Raw genomic sequence first — 10330 nt, forward strand, 5'->3', positions numbered from 1 at the left:
TGAGTGACTCATCTCCAATTAACCATCAGAAAACCGGAAGTGGCGCTGAGGCTCAAAGTGGTAAAGCGCTAACTTTGGAACTTTGGGATTTAGCCTAGGCCTTGAATTTGAGCCCCAGGACAAGCAGAAAAAATAAGTGGGAAAAATAAGCAGGGGGAAAAAAGCAGAAAAAAATACGTTTAAAATCTTGCCCCGATTCCAAAAATCTCCTGTCCAACTACATAGGTTTCTCAAGGATTGTTTTGTTGGTATTTTCTTTTGATTTTTCTCTTCCTCACGTGAGTGGAATGTGAGTTAGAAAAGACCTGAATAAGTAGGTGCCTCTCTATCAGTCTAAGTTTTCAAGTTAGGTATATCACTTTCGTGTAGCCTGTATATTAGAGGATGCTTATTTTTAGCCATTTATCTCTAATATTGAATATCTGTGCTGGCCCTGAGCCACCCCTAAGGAGGAAGAGCCCTTGTGTTATGCCAAGTCGGGACCACCAAGAAGACCATCGAGAGCCAGATGTTCCGAAATGCAAAAGCAAGGCTTTATTCAGGCGAGCTGCAACTCGGGCCTCATCCTACCCACCAACACAGCAGAGGTTAGGAGGAAGCCGCGATCTGTGATTGCACAGGGCTTATAAAGGCAAAAAACAAAGTTACAGCCATCAGGTGTTCAAGCAAGACAAAAAACAAAGTTACAGCAATCAGGTGTTCAAGCAAGCAAGATTAGGACACGGGTGTAAATCTGATTGGCTCAGGGCTCCAGGCACAGGGCTCCAGGCATTCTGGGGGCGGTTAGAGTTAAGCATTCCCAGTGGTTAGAGTTCTTGACTGGCTGGGCCCTAATAAGCTTGTCCTGGGTTTGTTCACAGGGCCTGCTTATCTCAGGTTCGCATGGTAAAGTGGGGCCTGACTTAAAAATGGCATTAGTCTGGCTCTTCACTTGCTGGCTTGCTTGCTGGTGCCTTATGTGTCACAATTTGAGGCCACACGATGTGTTTAATTATGGGAAAATATGATTTTTCAAAGGTCAAGGCATATTTTTAGGTGGAAAAGTAGGAGACTGTTATCTTGATAGCAGAGGAAGAATATCAAGGAGACAGTGATCAAGTCTATGACATGTTTATGACAGTTTTACAGATGAAGGAGGGGAAAGATGGTTTAACAATATGGATATTGTCTTAGTTATGTGGAAGAGTTGTGGACTTTGAAAATGTCTGAAGTGAATTCAAAAGAGAATGGTATTGTGCTAAGCCGCGAAATGACCACCAAGAAGGCCACCGAGACTCAGACGTTCCGAAATGCAAAAGCAAGGCAAGGCTTTATTTAAGCGAGCTGCAATTCCCGCCTCGTCCTACCCACCGACACAGCGGAGGTTAGGAGGAAGCCCTGAGCTACGATTACACAGGGCTTATAAAGGCAAAAAACAAAGTTACAGCAATCAGGTGTTCAAGCAAGCAAGATTAGGATACAGGTACAAATCTGATTGGCTCAGGGTTCGGGGCATTCTAGGGGTGGTCAGAGTTAAGCATTCCCAGTGGTTAGAGTTCTCGACCGGCTGGGCCCTAATAAGCTTGTCCTGGGTTTGCTCACAGGGCCTGCTTATCTCAGGTTCACGTGGTAAAGTGGGGTTCACGTGGTAAAGTGGGGCCTGACTTCAAAGTCTGGCACTTCTTTTCCCCCTTTTCTCTTTGGTACCGTGGGAGCCAATCATGGCTCCATTCTGTCCATTTCAATGGCTTGCCTGTCTAGGGGATGATATAGATATAAGGCATGGGCCAATAGGGCCCAAAGTAGTAACCAAAGGGCCTGTCACCATTTCTCACAAGTACAGTCTCTGTACCTCTGTTTTGCATGCCTCTAGTTTATCCTGCCTCATCTTCCCAAAAACAACTCTGGTCCCTCGGTTTTAAAGGGGGGCTGATGGGTGAAGATCATCCATCTTCTGTAACTTCTTCAGGCTGACTCAGGGGTGTTGACCTTACCTAGCCAGGAACCTATAACCTTTAGTCTACTTTACCAAGGGATTGCACACCTCAAAGTGGACAGGACTCCTGCTCATCACACTCAGGAAGTCGCTTATTCAGGTTCGGGTCCAAATGATCTGGCACATCCCAGTTGCCTGTGGCCAGATCACATAAGTCTACTACTAAGTCTGGCCACCAGGTTCCTAAGGGGGCTTCCTTAGTTGCTAAAATAAGGGGGTCACCCCACTTTGGAGTGAGCTGCCAAAATAATTGGAAAGGCTGGTGAAGGTTAACATCAACATTAGCCAGGGTAGCAAGGAAAGAAGGCAAAAAGAAAATTATAACAATATTCAGTCTAACTTTCTTTTCTTGAGGTGAAGGCGAAGCGGCTGAGTCGGGTGCTTGGAGACCTCCCATGTTCCATCACAGTAGTGGTTGTCCAGGGCAAAGGGATCAGCTGGCCTGGCGTGGAAGCAGTGAACCCAAGTGGTGATGCCATCTAGGGTCCCTTCCACCGTGGTTCTAAGGATTTAGGGTTATGCCTTCGGACGAACACCCAGTCCCCTGGTCTGAATAAATGGGGGATAGGGACAGAAGCAGAATCATATAATGCCTTAAGTTGGGGTCACATATTCTTGTGCACGAGCTGCAAATAATCGAGATTACACAAAAATTCAGCATCATCCAAATCAGCAAGCAATTCAGTCTAAAGGCTAGGGATAATGGGCAGGGGGTACCCGTACATTATTTCAAAAGGAGTAAAGCCAAGCTGATAGGGAGAATTTCTTATTCTAAGCAGAGCAAAAGGAAGGAGTGACACCCAGTCTGCACCAGTCTCTAAGGCCTATTTAGTTAAGGTCTCTTTTAGAGTCCGATTCATTCTCTCTACCTGTCCTGAACTCTGGGGTCTATAAGCACAATGCAATTTCCAATCCTTCCCAGTGCAGCGGCTATTCCCTGACTTACTTTTGAGACGAAGGCCGGTCCGTTGTCCGACCCAATGGTGGATGGGAAGCCATACCTGGGTAGGATTTCTTCCAGGATCCTCTTAGCCACTACATTCGCGGTCTCATGCTCTGTTGGATAAGCTTCAACCCATCCTGAAAAGGTGTCTACAAAAACTAGCAAATATGTGTATCCAAATTTTCCAGGTTTAGTTTCTGTGAAATCTACTTCCCAATACACTCCTGGCCTATCCCCACGGAGGCAAGCTCCTTTAGTAATTGGTTGATTGGGGGTGTTGGTGAGCTGACAGGCCTTGCAATTTTTAACAGTATCTTCAATAAGTTGGTCTCCTTGTCTAATTTTTACTTTGGAGTGTCAGAGCAAGTCCTGCATTCTTCGGGTTCTCATGTGAGAAGCTCGGTGGGTTCTCTTAAGGATCCCCTTACCCAGCCCTTGTGGCAAGATAAGTTTCCCTTCACAGGTTTTCCACCAGTCATTGTTTCCTTCTCTGTCCGGGGTTTTGTGGGCCATGGGAATCCTCCCCATCCACTCCAAGTCTTCCTGGGAAAACTGGGGCACAGGAGGCAAAGCTCGTGGCCCTGGGTCTACTAAAGTCAATACTTCTGCTCTGGGCTGAAGGGCTGCTTCCTTAGCTGCCTGGTCAGCCAGATTATTCCCTCTAATCACTGAATCAACTCCCTTTTGATGACCTGGATAGTGCATAATGGCAATCTTTGCTGGTTCCCATAGGGCCCGTTTGAGGCTTAAAATCCCCTGCTTGTTTCTAATGGCCTTTCCTTCGGCTGTCAGTAGCCCCCTCTCTTGGTATTCATATCAGGTAGGCCTAAGGCAGTGTCTTCCAGAAGGCTTTTCTTGATTGCCTCAAAGGTGTTTTTTTTCTTTTTCTTCTCAGTCCAATGAAATTCTGGGAGGTTTTTGGTGGCTTCATATAGAAGCTTGGCCATCTCAGCGAACCCAGGTATCCACAGCCGGCAAAAGCCTGCTGTTCCCAGGAACTCTGACTTGTCTGGCTGACTTAGGCACAGGGATTTTTAGCACAGTCAAAGGGATTTTTAGCACAGCCTCTTTACGTGCATCCAACAGCCAATGCTTGTCCTCTTAATATGAAGCCCAGATAGGTAACTTCAGGTTTACAAATTTGTGCCTTTTAACATTCTAGTTTGTAAAAGCTTTTTCCTGACTGGCTGGGGAACTGATCTCTGATGACCTAAAAAATTACCTTTGCAGGCCTTTAACAGATCTCAATAAGGCCACAATCTCAGGTCTACAAGCTTTCTTTCCTGAACAGATGTATCAGCTTAAAATTCTCACTGCCAGTCAGAGCTTTGAGTAGATGCGGGGGGGTTGAGATTTTAAACTGTCCTCTCATTTGACAAACTTACCCTTACTAACCACTATCACAGATGACTGGCAAGTTCCTGCCCAGTAGACAGACATGGGCATTAGTAAGGCATGCTTACGAACTATTCTTCTAGGACTTTCTGGCTTTGATTAACTTTTGAGAGGCCAAACAGGAGTGACTCTAGGATCTGACACCATCTCTGCCATCCAAGCAGTGGCTTACTAACTCTGGGTGCTCCATCATTTTTGTCCCAGGAGGAGTGACTTTCCACTGGACTTGGACTCAGGGCCTGAGCGCTGTCCCCCAGCTCTCCACCTCAAGACTAGCACCCTACCACTTTGAGCTCCACACAACTCCGATCCCAGCACTCTGCTGGCTGCTTTGAGACAAGTCTCTCACAGGGACCTTTCTCTGCCCGGGCTGGCTTCGAACCGCAGATTTCAGATCAGTGAGTCTTACAAGAGGCCGCTTTACTCCAATTAAAGCAACAAGGTGGTCCACACAGAAGTAGTTTTTAAGCATGTTCTTACCTGGAACTTATTAAAGGCCAGTATTAGATCTTGACAAACTTGTAGGAAATACCTGTGCTTCTCTGTGGGCCTGCTGGAAACTGTTACAAAAAACCAATAAAGAAGCTGGAATGGCAATTAAACATTTTGGTAGCCATAATTCTCCTTTTCTCACTTTGCAATAATTATTTAGGACAATTTTACTTCCATATTTCTTATTTAGAAATGAATTCTTGGTTTCCAAAGCCTTTTTAAGACTAACACAACACTTTAGCTTTTATCTGCATTGGAAAAACTGAAGCTCACAGGCATTCTGAAACCAGGTGCCGTCCTTTGCCTATGGGCTGCTTGTCTCAAAAGAGCCTCTTTTTTTTTTTCTTCAGTCCCAGTTACTGCATGGCATGAAGACCTTTGAACTCAAATGACAATTTTTCCTTAATGCAAGAATTACAATTAGAAATACTTATCCATTCAGCTTTCCAATATATTAGTGAGAAACATTGGCCCATTTTGCCATTTCTTCCTACATACATAGAGTTAATGAGAGTTTACTTCTATCCCAATTAGTTTAATATATATATATATATCCTTTTAAATCCAAATTTCGGACACTTAGCTCTGATTAAGCATTTTTTTAACTATAGTTCCTCTTTAAAACAATGCAATCATCCTTTAAAGCATTTGGTAATGTCCAAATTTGATGACCATTTGAATTTAAACTTAGTTTTGCATCATACTGCAGTCTTGAACATGTTCACATTCTGGTTTTGAGCTATCTCCTTAACCTCCCTCTAGTGATCTAGGATCAAGTCTAGAGGGCTAGATGGAGGTTCCCATGATGGAACGTTACCCATAGCTCATCAGATGTTCAGTCCAAAAGGCTACAGAAAACAAAACAACTATTGAAGTGCCAGACTTTGAAGTCAGGCCCCATTTTACCACGTGAACCCCATTTTACCACGCAAACCCCACTTTACCACGCGAACCTGAGATAAGCAGGCCCTGTGAGCAGACCCAGGACAAGCCCATTAGGGCCCAGTCGGTCTAGAACTCTAACCGCTGGGAATGCTTAACTCTGACCACTCCTAGAATCGAACCCTGAGCCAATCAGATTTGTACCTGTATCCTAATCTTGCTTGCTTGAACACCTGATTGTTGTAACTTTGTTCTTTGCCTTTGTAAGCCCTGTATAATCACAGCTCGAGGCTGCCTCCTAACCTCCGCTGTGTCGGTGGGTAGGACGAGGCCCAAGTTGCAGCTCGCTTCAATAAAGCCTTGCCTTGCTTTTGCAGTTTGGAATGTCTGAGTCTCGGTGGTCTTCTTGGTGGTGGTTTCACAACTTGGCACAACACTATAACAATACAAAAGGAGGAAAACACAGGCAAGAACAAGAACAAGAAAAACTGGAGATCTCCCAAGTTGGCCCGCACAACCTCCTGCAAGGGTGCAGAAGGAGTGGACTCAAGTTGAAAGCAGGGCTCCAGAAGTCCCCCTTCAAGGGTGAGGAGTCTGGGGCATCCTGCAGTCTCCCCAGGATTGCCAAGTAAGCGTGTCTGCTTCGACAACCTCTTCAAGAAATAAGCAAAAGCAAAACAGACAAACAGACACATTACAAGACAAATGAGGCTGCTTTCTTACCTTCGGAGTCTGGGGTCTCGGGGGTCTCTGGGGCTATCCCGGATGAAACCCCAAATGTTGTACCAAGTCCTGAAACGACCACCAAGAAGGCCACTGAGACTCAGACGTTCCGAAATGCAAAAGCAAGGCAAGGCTTTATTTAAGCGAGCTGCAATTCGGGCCTTGTCCTACCCACCGACACAGCGGAGGTTAGGAGGAAGCCCTGAGCTACGATTACACAGGGCTTATAAAGGCAAAAAACAAAGTTACAGCAATCAGGTGTTCAAGCAAGCAAGATTAGGACACAGGTACAAATCTGGTTGGCTCAGGGTTTGAGGCATTCTAGGGGTGGTCAGAGTTAAGCATTCCCAGCGGTTAGAGTTCTCGACCGACTGGGCCCTTATAAGCTTGTCCTGGGTTTGCTCACAGGGCCTGCTTATCTCAGGTTCACGTGGTTAAGTGGGGTTCATGTGGTAAAGTGGGGCCTGACTTCAAAGTCTGGCACTTCAATGGTTGGAGATAAACTTAGTGAATATGTATATAACTTGAGTTTTTCTGAAAAAGGAAAGAACAGCTTGAAGTTTGAAGTGGAGATATATGTAAGATAGGTTTATTTTTTTCTTTTTCCTTTGACAGTCCTGAGGCTTGAACTCAGGGCCTGGGCACTGTCCCCGAGCCTCTTTGTGCTCAAGGCTAATGCTCTGCTGCTCTACTACTTGAGTCATAATTCTACTTATAACTTTTTCTGAGTAGTTTACTGGAGATCAGAGAGTCACATAACTTTCCTGCTTGGGCTGGCTTCAAACTGCAATCCTCAGCTCAGCCTCCAGAGTAGCTAGGATTACATATGTGATCCATCAGTGCCCTGCTGCCTTTTCTTTTAAGTTGGTATAAATAGGGTGTATGTCCATGTGCATACTGCTGAGAAAGACTTAAGCAAGGAGAAAAGTAGAGAGGCAGAGAGATTAGAGAAGCCCTTAAGTAGGTACCAAAGTAGAAGTGTTGGGGCAGTATGACAAAGTTCTTAAAAGCCAGTGATGGAACTTATTCTAATTTAAAGTGGAAAGGATTTTAAAAAGATAGGATATTCAGGATATCTAGGCTAAATAGGAGAAAGAAGATCCAAAATTATATAACAAAACTGTCCCCTTAGTGATTCCACTGCCACCACTCTACTGCACAGGCACTAGATGAGTTGGCTTTATTTGACCATATTCTAAAATTATTTTTAGGTAGTTTTACAAAGTGATAGCAAGTAAAATGTGGAAATTTAGCTCAAATACTGAAAGCTGAAAGGGAAAAATAAAGCTTAGTCCATCAAGCTTAGTCCAGTGAGAAAGGTTTAGTGCAAGGAAGATCTGGGAGGCAGGAGATTAACATTTGACAAGATTCGACTGGGTCAAGCAGCAAAAAACATCAATCTCCATTAACTCCTTCCTGTAAAAAATAACAGTTTTGTGTGATGGTTAAAACCAACAAGTTTGTCTCAAACTATTACTGTTAATTTCATCAAGTCCAAGAAACATCATATCACTAATATTGCAATATGTATTACAGGCAATGTCATCTTGTAATTGAGGTAGTCTTAATTGATTTACAGTCACAATGTAATTAAAATTTTTGGCAGTTTGCTATGCTGCAATATAATTAAGCCAAGAATCAAATAAAAAATTGAAAAGTATAATGTTTGGAGAATATATACCTTTTACAGTGTTACATGAAGTTATAGTGTGTCTACATTATATCTATAGATTACAGGTTCCCCTCCCCCCGTGGGTCTTGAACTCTGGGCCTGGGCACTGTCCCTGAGCTCTTCAGCTCAAAGCTAGCACTCTACCACCTGAACCACAGTGCCACTTCCGGTGGTTAATTGGAGATAAGGTTCTCATGGACTTTCCTGCCCAGGCTGGCTTTATATCTTGATCCTCAGGTCTCAGCCTCCTGAGTAGATAGGATTGCAGATGTGAGCCACAGTGCCTGGCTTAGATTAGATTTTTGACTTTGAAATTTTTCAATTGCCTTAGATTTGGGATTTGTAAATCAGGGTCAGGAGGGTAGTTTTAAAAAGTAGGGATTCAATTCTCCTCCCTCCATCCCTCCCTAGAAGGAGGATTTATGAAGATTCTGCTATAAAGTACTACCTGTGAAGTGGGAATTATTATTTGAAAGTGGATGTTGCTTGTGAATGTTATTACCAACTCAAGGGCAATCTCAAAATGTAAAAACTATGATGGATGTGTTAAGAAAGAAATGGAATAAATATGACTATATAAAAGAAGAGAAAGCAGAAAATGAGTGGAAAGAAAAACATAAAACAAAGGCAAAAATAAAGTAAATATATGATAGATTTAATGCTACTAGTAATCATTTAAATCTCAGAAACCTAATCACCAAAAAAATGTCACAGTGGACCAAGAAACAAGAACTAACTACATGCTGTCTATAAGAGGGAGGTGGTAACAAATTGTACAAGAAATGTACCCACTGCCTTATGTATGAAACTGTAACCTCTCTGTACATCAGTTTGACAATAAGTAATTATTAAAAAAAAAAAAGAAACCTACTTTAGGCTGGGCATAGTGGCATATACCTGGAATCCCAGCTACTCCAGAGGCAGAGATTGGGAAAATTGGGCATCCTCCAATGGAGCCTGAGCATCCATCTTATCCAATATCTTTGGCATGGTATGTGTGTCTATAATCCAGTCTTCTGAGGAACATGGATAGGAGGATCATGGTCTGATGGAAAAATGCAAGACCCAAGGAGAAAAATAACTGCAAGCAAAACAACAAGAGAGGAAACCCACTTTAAGTATAAGGATGAGAAGAGTGATGTATCATATCACTGAAGATTAAGAAGCTATACTAGTTTCAAACAAAGCATACTTCAAAGCACACAAAATTGTAAGACCTAAAAAGGATCCCATTATCCAAGAAGATATAACACTCCTTAATGTATTTGTACCTAAGAACATGTCACCAAAACACATGAAGTGAAACCTGATAGATCTGCAAGGAGAAGTAGATGATTTCTCTTATCAGTGGAGACTTCAAAGCAGCTTAGCCTGCCCGGTTTCAAGCAGAGGGGAAATGGACTTAGCTTTCAATGGGAGGAACAAATTATCACTGTTGTGGACATCACTGGAAAAACATAATGTTCCAGAACCATATCTATCTAAAGGAAAACTTCTTTCCTACAGGTGTTTCCCCCATTAGAAACATCTTGGTCTCATCAATTGTTAAGTTCACTGTAAGGCCATTTTAGGACTGCACAGACATATTGAAGTTTAATTTTTCTCTATAATGAGGGCCTCTCCATGCAATTGAGGTACTCTTCTGCTCTGGTCACTGCTATAGATACTTTACTGTTCTTCCATCCTGTGAGAGAACAGTCTTCTATACTTTGTTTTCAGTAGTGTCTAGGTTATGTCTAGGGGTCTTCAGTAGCAATATAGTATTCTCATTTTAATGTATAAATGCTTTGGTGGGAATGGGTAAGCATGCAATTAGAAGTGGCCTGAAACAGAATTGGGAACTAGTACTCTGGTTCTTCATCCTAAAGTCGTCAGGGCTGGATAACTTTTTGTTCAGGGATACACATATGTATCCTTTCATTCTGGCTGCTTTTGTTCCATAGCCCTTCTTTTCCATTCCTCCATCAGATAAGTGTCAATATTTCAAGCCAGCATCAGTGGAACTTGGTAGTTCCATGGAATTGAAGTAGATCAAGATACTCCATCAATATTTGTAGTCCGGAGACTTGTGAGGTGGACACAGTGCAGTGAAGAGGGGTTTGCCTAATTCTGCTAATATACCATTGTTCATGTTTACTTAATTGAGAGAAACTTCCCAAACTACATTAGAGAACACAATGTATGGACTAAGAAATGAGGAGAGTAAATGAGGATGAATATAATTGAAAGAGGTTTTTTGCATATATGA

The sequence above is a fragment of the Perognathus longimembris genome, chromosome 4 (assembly GCF_023159225.1).
Source record: "Perognathus longimembris pacificus isolate PPM17 chromosome 4, ASM2315922v1, whole genome shotgun sequence".
Taxonomy (NCBI): domain Eukaryota; kingdom Metazoa; phylum Chordata; class Mammalia; order Rodentia; family Heteromyidae; genus Perognathus; species Perognathus longimembris.